We start from the raw sequence: 24,753 nt of genomic DNA, 5'->3' as shown, positions 1-24,753 counted from the left end.
TTTTTTTTTTTTTTTCTTTTGCCAAAACCAACAATCGAAGATATATTGCTGATGACCGCTGCCCATCAATCTAAGTACGGTAGTCCTCTTTCATTTTTGGGATTTCTCTTTCATTTACTTTTGCTAGTCCAGGTTTTATTTCCGAAAAAAATATTATTTCATTCCAAAATGCTGAATTGATCGTTTACGGGGATGACCATTGGCTTTAGGACTCCATTTAAGAAACCTTCATGGATTCCTTCCTTCCTCTTCCTTGTAAAACGCTGATACAGACAAAATCATTCTGGCAGGAGCCTAACGTCAGTCTCATTCTGAGAAACTCCAAGTCTGCTACCAGCCATCACACTGCATGCCACGTCCTTTTGAAAATCTGGTGAAACAACTAAACCTCTTAACTCAGTCTGCATGTGATATAGAGAGCTGAGGAAAAGTATTGGAGTCTACGTGTGGCAAATTTAAATGATTAGACATCGTTTAGATGGGCCATAATTCACACGGTATGTCAGAACAAAACCCAAGCCATGAGGCACATATACTAGACGTGTGACCTGTCAAAGTCAGGTAACAGAATAAACATAAAAATATTTGCTCTCTCTAACCCTACCTTCAGAGACTTTCCTCTGTTATCCTCATGTATCTGAGCCTCTCTTGACCGGCACTCCCTCTCATGAGTTTGTTTACGTAAAGCCTTCTTCTGAGAATGTGTCACTTTGGGGTGCCTTGCTTGCCTCCTGTCCACTTTTATACTTTCCACCTTTGAAGGTGACTCTCAGCGCGCCTCCTATGCTATTACTTCCCCTCATGTGTATCACACTCACACTTTCTCTTTTGATTGTATTACCAAAGCCAAACTGACCTATCACACCAAAGCAAAACTGACCAATCAGTTTGCTTGCAGGGACTGGACACACACACACACACACACACACACACACACACACACACACAGACCTTAGTATTTTATTATATAGTATATAGTAATAGTATAGTGTATATATACATGGTAAGAGAATGAGATTAAAATGGTCACCCATTATAACTGATTTGCAAAATACAAAGAAGACATGCAATAATTACAGAGAGACGTCTTTACAGACACAAAGTTCACAACAAAACTGGCATAGATGGTGGTGCTTCTGGTTTGGAGGTGGATGAAGACCATGAGTAACGTTAGAGGTGGTACCGCCATTGATCATCTGGTCTGCACAGGAAGGAAGAGAGAAAAGACACAGCGCCAACCTCTGGAGAGGTGGTAAAATTGCAGTCACTAGAGCCCTTCAGTTGTTCCCTATGCCCATGTGCGTGACTATATATATATATATATATATATATATTCACGGCATTCGTAGTCTGTGTCACAATCTGATTGTATGGGTGGTTACCTACCAGGTAACGCTTGTGTACTCTTTGCATTTATTTGACAGTAAACTATTTCAACCATTCTATGATCTGCTCCTCACAAACTGAGGGCACCGTGGCGGATGTTAGCAGATTGCTGGCCAACCACAAGTGTTACCTGGTAGGTAACCACCCATACAATCAGATTGTGACACAGACTATGAATGCCGTGAATGTAATTACCCCGATCTACATGCTGTCAAATAAACGAACCACACGCCGTGGCGCAACGTTAGGGGCATCGCCGCTGATGTCCGAGGTTCGATTCCCGAGAGGGAGTGCAGTGGAGTGTGTACACATGATGAGCCCAGAATTAGGGCGAAACACGTGTCGTGTACTCTTTGCATTTATTTGACAGTAAACTATTTCAACCATATATATATATATATATATATATATACAGTATATGTGTGTGTGTGTTATACTGTGATGGGCTGGTGCCCTGCCCGGGTTTTGTTTCCTGCCTTGCGCCCTGTGTTGGCTGGGACTGGCTCCAGCAGACCCCCGTGACCCTGTAGTTAGGATATAGCGGGTTGGATAATGGATGGATGGATATATGTTATATATAAACATCTACGCATGGAAGTGTGTGTATCTGTCCGGCCCGGAAGTGAGAGGTGGAGTCGGGGTAAGGGCTCCACCTCTAAGGAAACAGAAAACTAAACGTCTACGCATGGAAGTGTGTGTGTCTGTTTGTCCAGCCCGGAAGTGCGAGGTTACTACAGCATGAAGCTCAGAGACTTAATGAGTCGGAAGAAAGTAAAACCATTGAGAAAAGAGAGACACTCTTAAGCAAGCGAGATGAGCACATCAGCGCAATGGTATCCCTTTTACTTTTCCTACCGCTGATAATACACAAGTGAGGCGAGCACGTCGGCAAAATGAAAACTTCTAGGAGAGAGACAGTCGCTTAGCCATTAACACACAAGTGATGTGAGCACATTGGCAAAACGAAACCCCCTAGGTGAGAGATGCCCAGAGTCATTCCTTTCAATTACCTGACATCTTTACATTTCAATTTTTATTCTGACAATTTCAAGTTTCTAGGACCCTGGGCTTTTTACAGCACGTGTTTACACAGATACAAACATATACATATTTGTTACTGACAATGTGTGAAAAGCAGGTATTGTATAGAATCCCTAGGCATTCTATAGAACAGCGTTTCTCAACCTTTAAATATTTGCGACCCGAGTTTTCATAACAGTTTTAATTGTGCCCACCTAACGTTTTTATGAAACCCTAATAAAATTTATTCCTATATTTTTTGCTGCCGATACACCACTACAAGTTTAAAATTACGCCACATATGGCAACATTCATGCCCACTTTTTTGTTACACACAGTTTGAGAACCGCTGCTGTAGAATATGTGACATTTTTAGGCAAAGCATGAAATGTCTGTGTTACTTATATACTTTCCCTAGGCACTGTCTATAATACCTAAGCATTATACAGAATGACTTGCCAGTTTACCGTTTGGCATTGCATAGAATACCTAGGAAATGTTAGAAATTTTAATCGTTTCATACTTTGATGTCCCATTTTCGGCATTCTATAGATGTCCTAGATATTCTGTACAATGCCTAATTTCACACATTGACAGTAACATACAGTACTGTGGAGTGGTGGCTTTGAGGTCTAGGGATCTGCACTGGCAATCGGAAGGTTGCCGGTTCGAATCCCATAAATGCCAAAAGGGACTCTGCTCTGTTGGGCCCTTGAGCAAGGCCCTGAACCTGCAATCGCTGAGCGCTTTCAGTAGTGAGAAAAACTGATATATAAATGCAAAGAATTATTATTATATATATATACTATATATATATATCGAATGCAGAGTGAAAGATGCCACGCAGGGACTGGCATCCAAAATGGGCTGTGCTAGGATTCTTACCTGGCCAGGACACCAATGGACAGAAGATAGTTTGTTTAGGGCATTGTCTTCCCTGAGGTACTAGATGGCAGCCTCCCTATGGAACCCCACAGGGAGCATTTGGAACTGTAGCTCTTGGCTCATCCCTGTTGGGTTCAATGTGTGCCACCAGGGGGCACAGAAGGAACTAGCTTGGCCTACTTTATTAGGATCCAGCATCACCCAGAAATACTCTGGAGCCACAGTTTTAGGACACCAGAGGTGCTCTTAGGTTTTACATAAAAGGAGATGCCCACCTCAACAGCCAGAGTAGGGGGAAGAAGACAAAGGTTGCCTGGAGGAGCGGAGGAGAGACAACAGAACTATAGAGTGCTGAGTGTTCGAATTATAATTGTGGTGTAGGTAAAGCTTGCTTGTAAGGGTTTCACACAATAAAACCTTTAATGTTCATAGTGAACTTGTGTCCAAGCATTTGGTGGCCCCTTGGGGACCACAGTATATGTATATATAAAGTATATAGATGCACTCACTGAAAAAATCATTAGGAACACCTTTATTGGTCTTTCCATTTCATACTCTACCACTTTCATCTCCAGTGAGGATTCTGTTCAAAACTGCATCACCTTCCTCACTGTAGCAGTCCAATAAGCACTGATAGGTGTATTAGACCTGAATCATGACTAATTTGCTTATGATTTGCCATTTCATTGATAGTCACTCGTTGGTTCATCAGATTCATGGCATGAACTTGATTAATGTTGACGTTGGTAGTGGGCATTACCTCTCCCTTTGGTGAAACTAGAGAAGTCCTCAAATGTTACCAGTGGGACATTGCTCAGCAGCCCTGTATCTCTCCAGTTTTCACCCCCATTGAAAAGGCTGATCATAAACCAGGGGTCTTCAAGTTGGTAAGTGGCAGCTTATTTAGTTGTGGTAATAGAGGACTCCTTTCTTGGTGCAGCGGCACAGGAGGCTGCTCTATGATCCAAAGTTTGAGTCCCACCATGGCAGCTGCCATCTCAGGGAGAATGAATGGTTGTCAGAAGGTGTCTCCCCTGAGTGAGTTACTGAGCAGGTAAAGAGAGAGCCACACAAACACAGACAGACTGGATGACAGACAGACACAGAACGTTGTAGACAGACAGATGCGTGATATAAGATGCTGTGATTTTTTTCAAGTCGGCTTGCTTTATGAATAAGACTTGGTTAGCGATTGAGGGTCTAGAGATTTTGTTTAAGTAAGCCTGCCCTCCCCAAGTTGTTGTCTTGTTTCTGCCTGCCAGGCCACGCCGGGGCTGCCTTCCCATAAACTATAAAACGGAAGAGCAGAAGAGCAGATAGATTGAATGTTAAGGAGGGCTTCCACACCGGCCCTGTTCCTCTTCCTCTGTCCTCAGATGACACTCTCTTTGTTGTGAGCCAGCTGTTGTCTTGTTTCTGATGTTTTTTCACTCTGTTTTTGGATTAATAGCTTTCAAAGTTTATCTGAACATTGTAGCCGGCACTGAACTGCTCCACAGAAGAAAGCTCCATCAACCTCCACCTACACTGCCATCTCCCCACCTGCCTGAATGAAGTTTAAAGATTACATTTATTAAGCTCACTTTACGCAATCTGAAACAACCCGTTGGACCTGTTGCTGAGAACATAAGATGTGTATTTTATATACAAGTAATGCCTGTGTAAGCAGTGAGAAAACAAAATCACCTCTTGCTGTACACCCACAGACGCCACTGCCCACCACTGACCTGAAAACTTCTTACCCGGTTATTGGGAGCTCTTAGTTAAATTAGGCTTCTGGCTTATTTTCTTGTTTTGGGTAAACACCCAGCTCTCAACTTCAAATGCCACTTGAACTTTGCATTCTTCACTAAAATGGAAATTTGAAATTCGGCTCCATGATCTCACATAATACATAATCAGTGAAGCATAAGTTCTGATCAACTCCTCACCAAGTAGCATTCATTTAAGCCCCCTAGGATTCATTGCCCGTTCAGGATGACATACTCATGTTTAACTTACTAATTGGATTTCAAGTTGTTTCATTTGGAGAGGAGAAAGCTCAGTGTGGATTGAGGTCATCAGTGGATGATCTTAGGAGTTTGCCCTCAGACGCTTATTTCTACTAATTTATTATTAATAGCACAGGTTCCAGTATATAATGAGATAAGACGAAAAGACAAAAAATTAGGATTAAAAGATAGGCCAAGGTAAGATAAGACATGACAAGATAGAAATAAGATACGATAAGATGAAAAAGAAGGGCAAGATAAGATGATAAGATAAGATGGTAGCAAAACCAGATAGACTGCAAAAGACAAGAAAAGACAAGACAGGATGAAACCAACAGGATCATAAGATAAGATGGTAGCAAGAACAAATAGATTGAAAAAGGCAAGACGTAAGACATGACAAAAAAGACAAGGCAAGATAAGAGGAAACCCTACAAGATAAGGTATGATTGTAGCAGATAGGCTGAAAAAGGAAAGACAACACAAGATAAACTAGGATGAAACTGGCAAGCTAAGATAGTAAGATAAGTTGAAACTGGCAGGATAAGATAAGATGGTAGCAAAACCAGGTAGGCTGAGAAAGACAAGACAATATAAAACAACACAAGACAGGATGGAAAGAAGATAAGTTATGGTAAGACAAGTTAAGATATAGACAAGATAAGGTGTGACAGAATGAGAAAAGATAAGACAAGACAAAATGATAGTAAGACCAGACAGGCTGAAAAAGACAAGAAAAAACAAGACAAGACAGGATGAAACCAGCAAGCTAAGCTAAGCTAAGCTAAGCTAAGCTAAGCTAAGCTAAGCTAAGCTAAGCTAAGCTAAGCTAAGCTAAGCTAAGATAAGATAAGATAAGATAAGATAAGATAAGATAAGATAAGATAAGATAAGGCTGGCTAAGACAGGGCAAAGTAAGATAACATAAGAAAATGTAAGACAAGATACAACAATATAAGATAAGATAATATAAGGTGAGGTAAGATGAGATCATACAAGCAGACAAGATAAGATAAGGGAAGGGAAGACAGGATACGACAAGATAAGATAAAGATAAGGTGAGGTGAGATAAGATAAGATAAAATACGATAAGACAAGACAAGATGAGATAAGATGAGATGAGGTGAGGTAAGGGAAAGGAAAGGCAAGGCAAGATAAGATATGACACATGACAAGACAAGACGATGAGACAAGACAAGACAAGACAAGACAAGACAAGGAAAGGCAAGGTAGGGAAAGGAAAGATAAGGCGAGATAAGATAAGATAAGGTAAGATAAGATACGACAAGGTGATGCAAGGGGAATGAAAGATAAGATAAGATAAGATAAGGGCAAGTCAAGGTGGTGCAAGGGAAACGAAAGATAACATAAGGAAAGATAAGGCAAGATAAGATGAGATGAGATGAGATAAGATAGGATAAGTCAAGATGAGATAAGATAAGATAAAAGATAAGATAAGATAAGGCGATGCACGGGGAGCGAAAGGAAAGATAAGATAAGATAAGATAAGATAGGAAAAGATAAAAGATAAGGCAAGTCAAGGTGGTGCAAGGGGAACGAAAGATAACATAAGGCAAGATAAGTCAAGATAAGGTGAGATAAGTCAAGATAAGGTAAGATAAGATAAGATAAGTCAAGATAAGTCAAGATAAGTCAAGATAAGTCAAGATAAGTCAAGATAAGTCAAGATAAGATAAGATAAGATAAGATAAGATAAGATAAGATTCGGGAAAGGCATAATAAGATAAGATACGACACAATGAGATGAGACCAGATGAGGCGAGATAAGATAAGATTTGTTTCTCTCAAGGGGGAAATTAAAACACTATATAAAATGAATAGTTAGCAAACCTGTGAATTTCACAAATGATACCAAATTTGAAACAAGACAACAAAAACAATTTCTGAAAGATGCGGACAATCTTCAGAATTGGGTAAACATTTGGAAAATTAAGTTTGATGTAGATAAATGCAAAGTGATACATGTGAGCAAAAGGAACATTATGAAGTGAAGATAGCAGATGCTCATTTGCAGGAAGCAAACTCTGAAAAAGATTTTGAAGTTTATGTTGATGTAACATTTTTAGTCTCAAAGCAATGATCAGAAGCACTAAAAAGACAAATAAAATGTTAGGCTATACTATTAAAATTGTTGAATACAAATCAAGCAAAGCTATGCTCAGACTATATAATTTACTATTAGAACCACATCTGAAGTTTGGTGATATGAAGTTGGCCACAAAATGTAGCAAAAAAGTGTGCAGGCCAGTACCCTGTGCACGTGACATGGCGCTGCCTGTGTGAAATTTCTTAATTCCATCCATTATCCAACCCACTATATCCTAACTACAGGGTCACAGGGGTCTGCTGGAGCCAATCCCAGCCAACACAGGGCGCAAGGTAAGAAACAAACCCCGGGCAGGGCGCCAGCCCACCGCAGGGCACACACACACAACCGGGACAAGCACACAAACGGGACAATTTAGGATCAGCAATGCACCTAACCTGCATGTCTTTGGACTGTGGGAGGAAACCCACGCATACACGGGGAGAACATGCAAACTCCACACAGGGAGGACCCGGGAAGCAAACCCGGGTCTCCTAACATGCGAGCCAGCAGCGCTACCCACTGCACCACCTTCTTAATTCCATACATTTCTATTATTAGAAATACAGTTATGAAGTTCAATTGTTGACTGAATGAAAACACTTTAAAATATATAGTTAATTGTATTACTCTCAATGACATGTAAATGTCAAGTCGAAAAAATTAGCAATACATTACAACATTGAATCCCAACACATAGATAATTGCAATACTTTAAAAACTGCAATACATATTTAATCGACAAGCAAAAATCATTGTGATATCGAATCAAGAGGTCTCTGCCAATTCCCACTCTCATTATATACATAGGAAAAGTCAAAAATAAAGAATGATGCGCATAATCAACATCAATAAAAAAATCAAGAATGAACAAATGAGACATAAAGTATGAATTTGAACCCCCTGAGACATGGCCCACTACAGCAGACTTCTCATTGTCAGACCCCATTTTTTGGATGCTCTGTCCTAGTGGCCTATGGGATGCTGGGACATTTGCATCATGCCGCATGCCTTGTCTCTTAATATGGCTCTGATTAGCATTCTGTCTTCACTGCCAGGTGACTCTTCATTTTTATCATCTCCCAGACAAACGTGATGGGGACCCCCTGTCGTGCTGGGAAGACCAATGCAATTCATAAGCACAAGGGCTAATCAGCCATAATGACTGCTGCTCTGCAAAATTGCCAGATTAGATGATTTTTTTTTTAATAATGTCTTGAAACATCAAAACGCTTCTTCTTTATTAAAGCAATTAGAGCAAAGTGCTCATCCCCAGCAGCTAAACGCACGCTCCTCCTCATAACACGCACCTAAAAAAAATGTCAGTCGCCTGTTTGATGTTGGGGGACACGGCGTCCTCGGTGTGGCGGCTAACGCGTACAAGTCCATCGAGGATTCTGTAGCAGGCGTGGAGGTCGACCCGGTTGGTTTGCTACTGTCAATTGCCTTTTTTTATTATTATTTTTTATTGAATTTATTAAAAGTAGGTAACATTCGTCCATTACTAACAAAAGTAGGACATTGTGATCTGTAGCGATAGTAGGGAGCGGGTTGAGGAGACCCTGGAGAGGTGGAGATGTGCTCTAGAGAGGAGAGGAATGAAGGTCAGTAGGACCACCAAGAGAGAATACATGAGTGTGAATGAGAGGAAGGTCAGTGGAATGGTGAGGATGAGGGGAGTAGAGTTGGCGAAGGTGGAGGAGTTTAAATAACTGGGATCAACAGTACAGAGTAACAGGGAGTGTGGAAGAGAAGTGAAGAAGAGAGTGCAGGCAGGGTGGAATGGGTGGAGAAGAGTGTGTGGAGGATGGCCCGGACACAGACAGGCAGACAGCGATAGTTCATCCAACACACGTTTATTCAGATTTTCTATTATTTATAGCAATTGCACACAACCCCAAAACTCCCCCAAAGTTCAGGTCTCACAATGCCTCTTCCTCTCTTCAGGCTGCCTCCTTTCCTCTCCTCCCGAGCTCCGTCTTTCTCCACTCCCGACTCAAGCCCATGAACGGAGGGAGGCGGCCCCTTTTATAATCACCTGGATTATTTTATAATCACCCTTTTATATGGTGGTGATGGTGCGCTGCTGACCTCGACTCGGGACGTTGTGGGTCGGTGGGGGGGAGTACTTCGAAGACCTCCTCAATCCCACTAACATGCCTTCCAATGAGGAAGCAGAGCCTGGGGACTCAGAGGTGGGTTCCTTCTTCTCTGGGACTGAGGTCACCGAGGTGGTCAAAAAACTCCTTGGTGGCAGGGCCCCGGGGGTGGATGAGATACGCCCGGAGTTCCTCAAGGCTCTGGATGTTGTAGGACTGTCTTGGCTGACACGCCTCTGCAACATCACATGGACATCAGGGACAGTGCCTCTGGATTGGCAGACCGGGGTGGTGGTCCCCCTCTTTAAGAAAGGGGACCGGAGGGTGTGTTCCAACTACAGAGGGATCACACTCCTCAGCCTCCCTGGAAAAGTCTATTCAGGGGTCCTGGAGAGGAGGGTCCATCGGATAGTCGAGCCTCGGATTCAGGAGGAACAGTGTGGTTTTCATCCTGGTCATGGAACAGTGGACCAGCTCTACACCCTTAGCAGAGTCCTGGAGGGTGCATGGGAGTTTGCCCAACCAGTCTATATGTGTTTTGTGGACTTGGAAAAGGCATTCGACCGTGTCCCTCGGGGAATCCTGTGGGGGGTACTCCGAGAGTATGGGGTACCGGCCCCCTTGATAAGGGCTGTTCGGTCCCTGTACGATCGGTGCCAGAGCTTGGTCCGCATTGCCGGCAGTAAGTCGAACCTGTTTCCAGTGAGAGTTGGACTCCGCCAGGGCTGCCCTTTGTCACCGATTCTGTTCATAACTTTTATGGACAGAATTTCTAGGTGCAGCCAGGGTGTTGAGGGGGTCCGGTTTGGTGGACTCAGGATTGGGTCACTGCTTTTTGCAGATGATGTTGTCCTGTTTGCTTCATCAGGCTGTGATCTTCAGCTCTCTCTGGATCGGTTCTCAGCTGAGTGTGAAGCGGCTGGGATGGGAATCAGCACCTCCAAATCCGAGACCATGGTCCTCAGCCGGAAAAGGGTGGAGTGCCCTCTCAGGGTTGGTAGCGAGATCCTGCCCCAAGTGGAGGAGTTCAAGTATCTCGGGGTCTTGTTCATGAGTGAGGGAAGAATGGAGCGTGAGATCAACAAGCGGATCGGTGCGACATCCGCAGTAATGCGGGCTCTGCAGCAGTCTGTCGTGGCGAAAAAGGAGCTGAGCCGTAAGGAAAAGCTCTCAATTTACCAGTCGATCTATGTTCCTACCCTCACCTATGGTCATGAGCTATGGGTAGTGACCGAAAGAACGAGATCGCGAATACAAGCGGCTGAAATGAGTTTCCTCCACAGGGTGTCTGGGCTCTCCCTTAAAGATAGGGTGAGAAGCTCAATCATCCAGGAGGGGCTCAGAGTAGAGCCGCTGCTCCTCCGCATCGAGAGGAGTCAGATGAGGTGGCTCGGGTATCTGATCAGGACGCCTCCTGGACGCCTCCCTGGTGAGGTGTTCTGGGCACGTCCAACCGGGAGGAGGCCCTGGGGAAGGCCCAGGACACGCTGGAGGGACTATGTCTCTCGACTGGCCTGGGAACGCCTTGGGATTCTCCCGGAAGAGCTAGAAGAAGTGGCCGGGGAGAGGGAAGTCTGGGCATCTCTGCTCAAGCTGCTGCCCCCGCGACCCGACCTCGGATAAGCGGAAGAGGATGGATGGATGGATGGATTGTCCTTCTCCACTTTAAGCCCCTCTGGGAGTCCACCTTGCCTTGACTTGGTGCATTTGATGAATTAGAGCAAGTCCCTGGTGTCACCCAGCAATGATTTTGCACCGTACTGCTCCAAACTGAGATATTTCATTGGGACCACCACAGCCAAGGAGGTTTTTGTTTTCTTGCCAAATTCATTCCAGCCTAGAGTTTGCTATTCCTCTTCTTCCAGGCTTTCAACAGTTAATGTTACTTTGCTTCTCAACTGTCTGTGCAGCACCCTGTGCCAAGGCTGCTATACCACGAGGGGTGTCAGACTTTGATCCTGGATGGCAGCAGGGGCTGCAGGGTTTTGTTCCAGCCACTTCCTCCATTAGTGCTGCTAATGGAACAGACTGCGTCTGGTTAGTAAGATCTGCTTGTTAAGACCTCTCAGCTCTTCATTGTTTCTTACTGTAATTGTCACACATGAATCACCTTCAGAGCTTAACTACAGTAAGTGATACCACTCCATACCAGGAGGAGGTGCTGCTGCTAACCAATCTCTCTCTTCTATCTGCAGCTCTGAGAAGAACCACAGGGCCTGACCCCGCCCCCCCCAGGTCCCAGAGAAGGCTAAGCCCCTTCCAATGGGGATGCCGGAAAAAAGGGTGTGCCCAAAGAACTAGCCTCTCATTTGGACCTTGACCTTAGAAGTGAGTGGAGCTCCTGAGCTACCTGAAGCCAATCCGTTTATCTGTTGGGATGGACAGCCGGCAGTTCAGTCCGGCTGGGACGTCCCTGAAAGAAAAGAGTGGAGGAAAGGAGCCTTTTCAGGGCACTGCATCCCCTGGGATGCTAGGTGGCAGCTCCCCTGGACGACAACAGTTCCCCGGATTCCCGCAAAGCATCCTGGGACGTGGAGTCCGTTTCCTCAGCCCTGTTGGGTTCCGTGGGTGCTGCCAGGAGGAGCTCATGAAGAACCTGGGGACTATTACTCTTACGACAACCCGGAAGTACTTTGGAGTCACGAGGATGGAAGCCTGCAGTACTTCCAGGCTACTTGAAAAGGATGATGTGGCGTTTGACCCGGAGAGTGGAGCACTTTAAAACACTGCTGAAAACACATTACTTTAACATGGCCTTCTCATAACTTCACTGTAATTTAAATCCTGATACTCTGTATATGCAATTCGTCATAATAACTATTCATGGTGGCTCTAAAATCTGTACTAACCCCTATTCTCTCTTCCGTTTCCTTTTCCGGTGTCCTTTTGGTGGTGGCATCTACTCAAAGCACCGTGATGTTCCAACAGTGATGGATTAAAAGCCAGAAGTCTGTATGACCATCACCATCAAGTGACTCCGTGAGAACCCTAACTACAAAGAGGACTATTTCATTTATGTTAGGTAGAATGCCCAGAGGGGACTGGGTGGTCTCGTGGCCTGGAACCCCTACAGATTTTATTTTTTTCTCCAGTCGTCTGGAGTTTTTTTTTGTTTTTTCTGTCCCCCCTGGCGATCGGACCTTACTCCTTTCTATGTTAACTAATGTTGTCTTATTTTAATTTCTTATTTTGTCTTTTATTTTTATTTTCTTCCTTATGTAAAACACTTTGAGCTACTTTTTGTATGAAAATGTGCTATATAAATAAATGTTGTTGTTGTTGCTAGGGGGGGCGCCTGGACGTTTGCAGGTCCAGAAGTGTTGCCGGAAGAAGCTTATTGTGCACCTGGACTCCTTCCTAAATTGAAGATGGATTGACGGTCACAAAGCCTTCCAGTGCTAAAAATGCAAATTTTGTAAAATTTTTATCCATATTACTAACCGAGAATGGTAAACCGGATGGCATGGATGCAGGTAACCGGATGGCATGGACGCAGGTACACGCCGATGGGACCATAAGACGTACTGCACAGGCGCATACAGCGCACGTCTCATAAACCACAAGCAAAGTCGTATCCACTGCGCACGAAGGAGTCACGGCCCAAAAACGAAAGAGCTCAACTGACGTGAATGAGAAATGAAGCAACAACGCGCCCATAGCTAACGACTAACGACACAGCCACACAGAAAAGAGGATTCTGCGCTGCAGCCCAGATTCAAACGGAAGAGGCTACAGAGGCCCCACAGGTCCAGTACGGACGGCACAGGCGTCGCTGCCATATTGTGAGTGGCACTACTCCGGAGTGAAGGCGCTGTCGTCACCGCCATGTTGTGAGTGGCAGTACTCCGGAGCGAAGTTTGGAATAATGTGCTGCTTGGGATTGTACAAACCGCTGAACGCTTTACACCCAATTCAAACACAATACAGCTCAACGATACAAACACGAGCCCACCTGGATAAGATCAATGAACGCAGGCGCCTACAATGCGCGTCTGAAACTGCGGAAGCAAAGCAGGCACGGGTTCAAAATGAATGAGCTCGACTAATGTATTTCAGGATACCCAACGCCGGGGGTAGGCGAGCGAAGCGAGCAGGGGGCAGAGCCCCCTTCTATACACATAAAGCATTTTGGGACGGTGTACGCTATAAAAACTTTCATATAAAATTAGGTTCCCAAATTAGCTTACATGCAGCCTTTCTTGTGCCAGTTACCATGAGCCTCTAAGCCAAGTCTTTTCCTTCCTGTGTGTCATCCATAAGTGACGGGTCCCAGTTGAACCAGTAAGCCCCCTGGTTTCCCTGCACTAAGTCCCGCATGTCCTCTCCGTGCCACTCAGCTGGCCATATCTTTAGGCAGGATCTTTGAAACAAAGCGAGGAATATGAAGCACTTTTATATACTGCGGTTAGCCTTTGAGAAATGTTCGGTACTCCCATAGGAAATTAAAAGATTTCTATCAGTGTAAACATTATCTTTATGTTTTATTATTCTATGATTTGAGACTAGCAGAGAGAAGGCTGTCACGTTGTGGCTCATCACTCGCCCGGCCGGCCAAACGCTCATCTGCGCTGCTAAATTCACCCGAGCGCCAACGACAGCGCAGCTGGCATTGTGTAACATTGAAACCTCTGCCAAATATTTAATGCAATAAATCAAAGTTTTAAACTTAAACAAATCCCAAAAAAAAACGACTCAAAAGGCACAAACGTTATCGCCTTTTGTCGGTGGAGTGCAAAAGCCGTAGCGATCGCACAACTCACAGCTGACGGCTCGTCTACGGAGTGCACGGAGAGAACTTCAGGATTCTCAAGCTGAGTGGCAGCAGGACTAAGTGTGAGTGCCACCATACTGGGCAAAATCACAACAGGTAAGTAAAAAATCACAGCCGGGCTGCATCTCCCTCAGGCGATGAAATCGCGAGCCGTGATTTACCTAAACTAAATATATAATCGACACTACACTAAAATAATTTTAACACTCTTTCCCCTCTCAGAGCCCGGTGCTCTTTTAACATCTGGAGCGTTTAAGACTGAGCAGAAATTTAAATATATATATAAAACAGCAGAGTTTTGTTCCGAGGTAAATCCAGAAAGCAACTAACACAATCCATTCATTTTCTTAATCTGATTATCCAGGGCAGGAGCGCAGGGCAGCTGGAGCCAATCCCGGCAAGTATCAGGCACACAGCAGCAACAATAACTGGACAGGACGCCAGTCCATCAAAAGGTGAACACACACACACACTGGGGGAGAATTTAGCAATACCAATCAATCAATCCACTGACTGAGGAAGACACCTCGAGAAAATTCACACGGATACGGGGGGAACATACAAACACCATGCAGGAAGCATACACCCTAATTTTTAATGAGAAACAGCAGCGTTAGTTCTGTGCCACCTTGTCACCCACCCTAGAATGCCAGGGACGTCAACCGGGGGAGCTTTGAAAGGAACGAACATGTATAAGTATGTTCCATTTGTGGACACACCAACCTGAATCTGCTCTGTCCAGATGTTAATACCTTTAAATGTAAACCTGTGCTACAACTGGGCAGGTCTGACCATCTTACTGCCACCTACAAGTCTGTTATTAGATGGCAGCAATTCTCTTTACTGGATAAATGATGACCAGCACATAATGGACACCAAGGACACCCATTGTGAGTGCCATGCCCATTGCTCTGGCATCCTGACCGGGATCGAGGCTGATTCCTTACCAGAAAGGAAGGGCAGAATGAAAGGAAAGAGACGGACTGGCGTCCCAAACAGACTGGGTGCTCGTACCATTCCCCCGAAAGGGAGGCCTGTTCAGATGTAGGCTGCTTTCGCAGGGTCATGGTCTCCCCAAGTACACACGATGGCAGTATCCCACTGGTGGAACCCTCATATGGATACCCATAGGGCAGGATGGGAATTGCATTCCAGTGGGACCTCCCTGAAGGGATTCTTGGGTGCCACCAGGGGGAGCTGCAGGGCAACACCATCCCTTCTTTGAAGGGCTTCCTACCAGACCCGGGAGTGCTTCCAACATCGGGGTCTGGCATAAAAGAAGACAAAGTCGGGAGGAAGGCTGATGAGACTACGTGGGGTGTGTGGAAGGAGGAAACTGGGTTTGTGACTTTGTTGTATCGTCTAAAAAGGAGGAAAGTGGACAAGTGTGAAGGTGTTGGCTTAAATACAGCTCCTTGCATTTGAACCTACGACTGTGTTGTGTAGTTATATCTGGTGTTTGGGGCTCGGTGGTGCCCCCTGCTGAACATATTGTAGTAAAAACCCAAGAAAACATCAAATATGATTGTCCTTTTTGGAATTTATAGCAATATATTTGCATTTCTCTCCTATCTTTAAATTATAACTCTATAAAAGACCATAGGATGTTTGGCAGCAAGAAACAACATACATCAAGTTTTGAAATATATTCTGTATCTGCTTCATTTATTAATTCATTCATTTTTCATGCTCATGTATTCCCAGCTGCATCCATCCATCCATTATCCAACCCGCTATATCCTAACTACAGGGTCACGGGGGTCTGCTGGAGCCAATCCCAGCCAACACAGGGCACAAGGCAGGAAACAAACCCCGGGCAGGGCACCAGCCCACTGCAGGGCACCCCAGCTGCATTGGGCATGAAATAGGAACCAACCCTGGCTGGAATGCCAGTCCATCACACACTCTTAAAAATAAAGGTGCCAAAGTGGTTCTTCAGAGTGATTCCATAGGGGAACCATTTTTGGTGGCATAGTGGGTAGTGCTGCTGCCTCGCAGTTAGGAGACCTGGGTTCGCTTCCCGGGTCCTCCCCTGCGTGGAGTTTCCATGTTCTCCCCGTGTCTGCGTGGGTCTCCTCCCACAGTCCAAAGACAAGCAGGTTAGGTGCATTGGCGATCCTAAATTGTCCCTAGTATGTGTGCCCTGCTGTGGGCTGGCGCCCTGCCCGGGGTTTGTTTCCTGCCTTGCGCCCTGTGTTGGCTGGGATTGGCTCCAGCAGACCCCCGTGACCCTGTAGTTAGGATATAGCGGGTTGGATAATGGATGGATGGATGGATATGTGCCCTGCTGTGGGCTGGCGCCCTGCCCGGGGTTTGTTTCCTACCTTGCGCCCTGTGTTGGCTGGGATTGGCTCCAGCAGACCCTTGTGACCCTGTAGTTGAGATGTATGACTCCAGGGTGGCGCAGTGGTAGCACTTCTGCCTCACAGTAAGGAGACCTGGGTTCACTTCACGGGTCCTCCCTGCATGGAGTTTCCAAGTTCTCCCCGTGTCTGCGTGGGTTTTCTCCCACAGTCCAAAGACATACAGGTTAGGTGTATTGGCGATCCTAAATCGTCTGTGGTGTGTGTGTGTGTGCCCTGCGGTGGGCTGGCCCCCCCTCCATGCAGATTTTCTTCAGCTGTGTTATGTCCGAGGGGCTTTCTTGCTCATGCAGCCCATTTCATTTTCCCAATTAGTCCATTGGATCAAGACAGTCATCACAGAGTCAGTGTCAGTTCGTTGGCATTGAAGTGTGCCCACTGCCATCTTACCCATACACCCACAGACTGGTACATGTATAGTACAGCATGGCGAAGGGCTGCAGTGTGGTAATTAGGGTCTCTCACGAGTAAGAAGTGCTGATTTTTGAATTGACCTTCAGTGCCTTAGTCACATGCTGACGGTTTAGAAGCACGTGGCACAGATTCTGCTCTCTTGTAAAAGTGCTTTGCTGTGCGCCATCCCGCTTTGGTATAATTTCTTTTTTCGGCGCACTAATTTGCAACTGAAGCTGCTGATGTGTGAAAAGGGCCTTGGAAATCGATCCTTCATTAACGGACGTTCGCTCGCTGGCTGGCGCACACATATAGGCACACACACCCTCGCTTCCCTCCCTCCCTTCCTTGCCCGCCCGCCCGCACTACCTTTGCTTCGCCTCCCGGTGCTGTGTGCGGATATTAGAGAGCGGGGTGGCTGTAAGCCAGGAGTGTATAATCTCATCATCTCTCTTTATTAAATTTCCTCGCTCTGTCTCCTTTATTAAAATCTCCCAGCGTTCCCCTCACCGGGGCAGGAGAGGGAGGGGAGTCACAGGGGCGCACGCCGGTGCTCCTCTTTCATTATTCCTCTTATTAGCAGAATTCTTCTTGCTGTTCTTGGTGTTCTCCTTGTTGTCACTCTAGTGCCATTGAGAGAGGAGGTGGGGGGTTTGTGCTTGAGAGAGTCTTACATTCCTGTCTGACTTTACGTGACTGTAGTGCCAGGGGGGTCTGGAGCCGCGGAATTAGGGGTTTAGGGTGAAACACCACCTGTTTCCATCAAAGACACATCACTCTTATCCACTGAGGCCATATTAAATCCTCTATAAAGTCTTGGTAACAGATAGCAACCGATCCCAGAAAAATGTAGGTTAACTGCTGGAAACGTGCCTCTTGCCAGATCTGGATGTGACTACTGTAAAGTTATTTTTCTAATAAGGTTACTTAGACCCTGCAAGCCCATCGCCTTTAAATTAACTTTCTGTTAACTCTTCCGAAACTACTCTGTCACACCGCCAAGACTTGACACGTCACGTTCTTTTTTAAAACAAACCGAACAAAAGTCTGTCAGTGACCCCTCAACTTCCTAACTTGCTTATCCACTTCAAGGAGACGGTGCATTTTGGGGGGGGGGGGGGGGGGGCAACAGTCCATCACAGTTCACAGCGACTGCCACCATTCAGAAATGTCCATTAGTGTTAACCATACGACTACGTGATGTGGGGAAAAACGATGGAAAACTCACACAAACACGGGAAGAACAAGCAAATGCCACACGGACAGAAATCGGGGATCGAGCCCAGGACTCTGGCGCTATACGGGCAGCAGCTCCAGCCAGCCCTTATAGCTTATCTATATGGAGGAACATTTTGGACAAATATTGCATAAATAAATACACAAATAAATAATGTGCAACATGAAGGAAATGAAAACTGTCACTTTCACTTGCCAGAGTTGAGTAGGCGGGTTCTAGCGAGTACTGTTTTTTGATTGGTCAATTGTCCACAGAGTGGACATATGTGCTTGGCTTGCCTCAATAAACTGCAACCAACAATACTGAAAACATCAGTCACATTCTACCCATAGAATCACTGCATGCCCACAATGTCAGTCACGGAACAGCCACAACATCAGGACACACCCACATTAGCAGTCATGGAACACCCACAACTTTAGGACACACCCACATCATAAGTTACAGAATGCTCACAACTTCAGGACACACCCAAACTGGCAGTCACGGAACGCCCACAATATCAGGACACACCCACGTCAGCAGTCATGTAACACCCACAACATCAAGACACATCCACATTGGCAATCACAGAACACCCACAACTTTAGGACACACCTACATCGGAAATCACGGAACGGCCACAACATCAGGACACACCCACGTCAGCAGTCACGGAACACCCACAACATCAAGACACATCCACATTGGCAGTCACAGAACACCCACAACTTCAGGACACACCCACATCAGAAGTTACAGAATGCTCGCAACATCAGGACACACCCACATTGGCAGTCATGGAACGCCCACAACATCAGGACACACCCACGTTAGCAGTCATGGAACACCCACAACATCAAGACAAATCCACATTAGCAGTCACAGAACGCCCACAACATCAGGACACACCCACGTTAGCAATCATGGAACACCCACAACATCAGGACACACCCACATTGGCAATCACAGAACACCCACAACTTTAGGACACACCTACATCTGCAATCACGGAACGGCCAAAACATCAGGATACACCCATGTTAGCAGTCACGGAACACCCACAACATCAAGACACATCCACATTGGCAGTCACAGAACACCCACAACTTTCAGGACACACCCGCATCAGAAGTTACAGAATGCTTGCAACATCAGGACACACCCACATTGGCAGTCATGGAACGCCCACAACATCAGGACACACCCACATTGGGAGTCATGGAACACCCTCAACTTCAGGACACACCCACGTCAGCAGTCATGGAACACCCACGACATCAAGACACATCCACATTGGCAGTCACAGAACGCCCACAACATCAAGACACACCCACATCTGCAATCACAGAACGCCCACAACATCAGGACACACCCATGAAAAGATGCCATTATCACAACAGGCATTTTGAACATCTGTGGGCATGCCGTGACCTTGTGGGCCTTACCAGACTGACATCATAGGTACTGGGGGCTGAGTCTTGTATCTCTGCAGCCTGGACCCTCCAGCTTCCAGTATCTGGAGTTGACTTATAGGACATTCATCATTTTTTGAGTCAGATAAGCCTCCCACATCCCTGATCTTAACCATATTGTAACTGGGTGGCGCTCTGGAGGTTTGCCACTAGACTCTATCTGCACCCATTGGAGTCATCTCCACTTACCTGGAGCTCCAAGGTGGAGGCTGCAGACTGCAGAGATACATACTGGGGTTGCAGTTAGACCCATCTTGCTTGACTTTGCGGCTCATACACATACTCAGACTTGTGACTCTGCATGTTGGAAACGAGTGCAAGAAATAGTTTCCGATTCTTTAATTCAAGAAACTCTGAATTCATCATTAGGAGTTTGCATCTGAAGTGTCTATAATTGGCTGATGGCTGAAGTTTATGTCCTCTCTGGTGACGATTCACCAATCGAAAAACAGGACCGGGTAGAACCCGCCCACTCAACTCTGACAAGTGAATGTGACAGTTTTTATTTTAGAGCAAATCTCATGTTGCGTGTGAAGTCACTGAAATAAATAAATGAAGAATTGACATGTTTAATTATTTATATTCTTGTTGTTCTAATTTATTTATCGTCACAGTAATTTATTTGCATATTTATTGATTTAATTTTGTCCAAAATATCCATCCATATATCTGCTTAGAAATCAGATGTCTGATTCACGAGGCATATACAGTAACTGAAATCTTTTTAAATCAGATCCCATCACATTCACAAAGTGAGTAATCTAACTTCCTTAACATGAGATCCACAAAGTTTGCAATTAAAATATTTTTAAACTAGCTTTTCTACCTGCCCAAGACATGTTGAAATGTAAATAATCAACGCAGACCTCAGCGTATTCAATATTAACGCTTGTAGTGCACCATCTATTGGAGTGTACTTTCTGATGCATGCTGTAATAGAATTTATTGCATTTGTCATTCCAACAGATGGTGCATCACAAACATTAGCACTGTACTTACAAAAAAATCCCATAGCAAATGGCATATAACAGAGACATTGCAACCAGACAGACACACATATACACAGGCACACAGACAGACTTTTTTTTATTAAATATGACACGTTTATTAAGGTGGACTAGATCCAGAAATATTCCCAAAGTCCATATGCCAGCTACTTTGAAAAGTGACCTCTCAGATTCAAAAGTATGGAAATGAACGCCTCTGAAAGATGATCCCATCAGAGTCTGGAATCTCATTCATCTTATAATACTGTACCAAATTCTATCAGATCCTCCAAGCATTAAGTTTAACTATTTAAAAATGAATGCCTAAAGACTCGGAAGGAATTTGCCCTGAAACATTTGATGTTACATTGTTACATACAAACTAACTTCACTTATTTTTATAGGAATTTAGCAAGCATGTAAAAGCACGTTAAAAAAAAGGTGGCACCCCTTAGGGGTCAGTGCTGGGGATGTTCAGGGGCATCAAGAGCCAACACCATGCAGGCCACTCCAAAAAAATAAGTAAATTAATAAATAGAGCAATTATTTTTATACTTTTGTGTTTTATTAATATCAAAATAATTGATAAATAGGATCATGCTAGAAGAATCAAACTAAAAATTACACACAAAAATACTGATAATAATATAATAATAACAAGGGAATCGCAACAGTGACAACAATGGCACTCAGGACAACCACAGCACAGAATAACAATAATATTCTATGAATCTTTTCATTACAACTTATAAAATATAATAAAAGAATAAGTGTCAGTGTGTCCATCTGATTGCTATATCTTTGCCATTCCAACAGATGGGACATCTCAAATATTAACACTGATTTTACAGATCCCATACCAAATTGAATATGACAGAGACATATGCATTGAATTAGTTATTCCAACAGATGGAGCGTCACAAACATTTTTGGTAATAAAATGCATTGCATTTGTCATTCCAACAGATGACACAACACAAATATTAACACTGATTTTATAGATCCCATACCAAATGGCATATAACAGATACATATGAATTGCATTTGTCATTCCAACAGATGGCGCATCACAAATATTAACACTGATTTTACGGATCCCATACCAAATGGCGTATAACAGATACATATGAATTGCATTTTTCATTCTAACAAATTTTTAGTAATAAAATGCATTGCACTTGTCATTCCAACAGATGGAGCATCACAAACATTTTTAGTAATAAAATGATATTACATTTTCCATTGCAACAGATGGCACATCACAAACTTTAACACTGCTTTTATGGATTCCATACCAAATGGCATATAATAGAGACAGATGCACTGCATTTGCCATTCTAAGAGATGGCACATCACAAACATTTTTATTAATAAAATGCATTGCGTTTGTCATTCCAACAGGTGGTGAATCACAAACATTTGTAGTAATAAAATGTATTGCATTTGTTATTCTGACAGCTGGCACATCGCAAACATTAACACAGCTTTTATGATTCCCATTTAAAATGGCAAATAACAGGAACCCATGCATTGCATTTGTCATTCCAACAGATTGCACATCGCAAACATAAACACTGCTTTTACGCATCCCATACCAAATGGCAAATAACAGAGACATATGCATTGCATTTACCATTCTAACAGATGGTGCATCACAAACATTTGTAGTAAAAAAAATGCATGGCATTTATCATTCCAACAGATGGCGCATCACAAACATTAGCACTGCTTTTATGCTTCCCATACCAAATGGCATATAACAGAAATATATGCATTGTAGTTGTCATTCTAACAGATGAAGCATCCTAAACATTCGTGGTGATGCATTTTATTGCTACAAATGTTTGTGATGTTATGCAGATGTTATGTATTTTATTACTACATGCATTACAAAATTTGTTCCAACAGATGGTATACAGAAAGCATTAATGCTGAGGTCTACGTTGATTACTTAGAATTCTTAGAACTCAGATGGGTAGCACAGCTAGCATATTTATAAATTGTTATTTACCTTTAGTGTGAGCAGTATTGAAGAACTTGCAAAGGTAGAAACAATTCATAGAGATGCAAAAGTAGTGATATTGGTTGAAAAATGAAGAATAATAAATACGCTTACCGTGAGCAACTACGCTCCAGGCCGAGTGTTCATACTTGCCTCTGTTGCCTTAGACAGTTTTTGCTCCTGCGCATACTCAAGAGAGGGGATGTAAACGTCACGCACACCAGCCAGCTCTTTGAGTTTGTGCAGAATCAAAATCCACGTTCTTTAAAAAATAGAAATTTTATTAAAATGAAGAACAATATATTCAGACCCTGCCCAGGACCCCCTAAATCACAGATCCAGAGAATCTTACCCCACCACCACTTCTCGCTGGGTCTGGTATGCTGCTGTTTGTAATAAATGTCCTGGATAGGAACATAAAGACCAAGGTGGGTAAGCATGCAGATGATACCACGCTAGGTGGGCCGGCAGATTATGTGGAATCAGTCAAATCATTACAGAGGGACTTTGACAGCACACGGACTTGGGCAGAAGAAATTTAATGTCAGTAAATGTAAAGTATGGCATGTAGGAAGTACAAATGTCAGGTTTGAGTACACAATGGGAGGTCTGAAAATTGAAAGTTCCCCCTTATGAGAAGGACCAAGGAGCTGTAGTGGACTTGTCACTATCTACATCCCGACAGTGAATGGCCTGCTCTTGTCACAATTTTTCCATCATTCTTGGTTCATTGTGGTAATGTAGCATTTTTTCCTTGTTTTAGTTTTTTTGATGATCTTTCATTTTTTTTGATTCTGATCCTCATTCCATTTTTTCCAGATGTTCTGGTGTCACGTCTGCCGGTCTATGGATCATCCCCACGGCTCCTCTAAGGTATGTGATACCACCGAGGTTCGAGAGGGGGCGATGTCGCTAATCATGTCCTCTCATATTCCTCCTACAGCAGTGAGACGATGCCCAATGAGGGCACCTGACTCCGCCCCTTCCAGTTGCCCGGCTATAAATCACGGGGTCGGCGGAAGGAGGCATCACTCTGTGAGCCGAGCGCAAAATTGAAGAAATGACTGACAACATGAAGCACGACTAGCAATTTTTATTTTGTTCCCTCCACGCCATTGTCGTTCATATTTAAAAGAAGTAAACGGCTTGGGACTTCCTCACTCGTCCACGCTGGTTATTTAAGCCATTATTCCTCCGTGACCACACAGCAATTCTGATACTGTACTCAAGTAGCTGCAGTCTTTTAGCATGCGGTGCCGTTTACCCCTGTGTGTACTCCACTCATTCTTTATTGACAATATTAGGATAAAATCAAGGGAGAAAACTCCAGGGTGAAAAGGCAAATTAATAAGAAAATGACATAAGAGAAGCAATGTCAAAAATAGAAATACTTCATAGATTTCTTATGAGTGTAAATATCACACTACTGCAATTTTCTGAACAAGAGAAGCGGTAAAACAACCAATTGGGAAAACAGCTGGAACAAAAAATCTTCAGCTATGGCGGATCCCCAGGACTGAATTCATAACCCATCCATCCATCCGTATTCCAACCCACTGAATCTGAACACAGGGTCACGGGGCTCTGCTGGAGCCAAACCAAGCCAACACAGGGCGCAAGGCAGGAACCAATCCTGGGCAGGGCGCCAACCCACCACAGGACACACACACCAAGCACACACTAGAGACAATTTAGAATCGCCAGTCCACCTAACCTGCATATCTTTGGACTGTGGGAGGAAACCCACGCAGACACGGGGAGAACATGCAAACTCCACGCAGGGAGGACCCATATTTATGAACCACCACCCCTTAAGTATATTAAATGGGGTGACAAACGCAATAGTCTGGATACTAAACTGGAATTTGACAGCCAGAAGTTAATGGAAATTTGGAGATGAATGCTGTAGCAAGGTATTGCTTTGAAAGGAAAAAAAAAAGGCAATGGGTGCCCGTAGCTTCACGTCTGGGAGATGGCGCATGGTGTGTGCACTGAATGGTTGTTCGTTATCTTTCATTGGTTACATCACTTGTGGATTCCACAAAGTTATAGAAAACAA

General features: G+C 44.2%; 1 protein-coding gene across 1 annotated transcript in view; it reads right to left on the bottom strand.

Moving 5' to 3' along the window:
* lmx1al (LIM homeobox transcription factor 1, alpha-like) overlaps positions 1 to 24,753 on the bottom strand; it is a 136,146-nt gene that overhangs the window by 65,392 nt on the left and 46,001 nt on the right. The gene's annotated exons all lie outside the window — the stretch shown is intronic.

This window comes from Erpetoichthys calabaricus, chromosome 17 (genome assembly GCF_900747795.2).
Source record: "Erpetoichthys calabaricus chromosome 17, fErpCal1.3, whole genome shotgun sequence".
Lineage (NCBI taxonomy): Eukaryota > Metazoa > Chordata > Cladistia > Polypteriformes > Polypteridae > Erpetoichthys > Erpetoichthys calabaricus.
The sequence above is the reverse complement of the archived record's forward strand: the minus strand, read 5'-3'. Positions and strand labels throughout refer to the sequence as shown.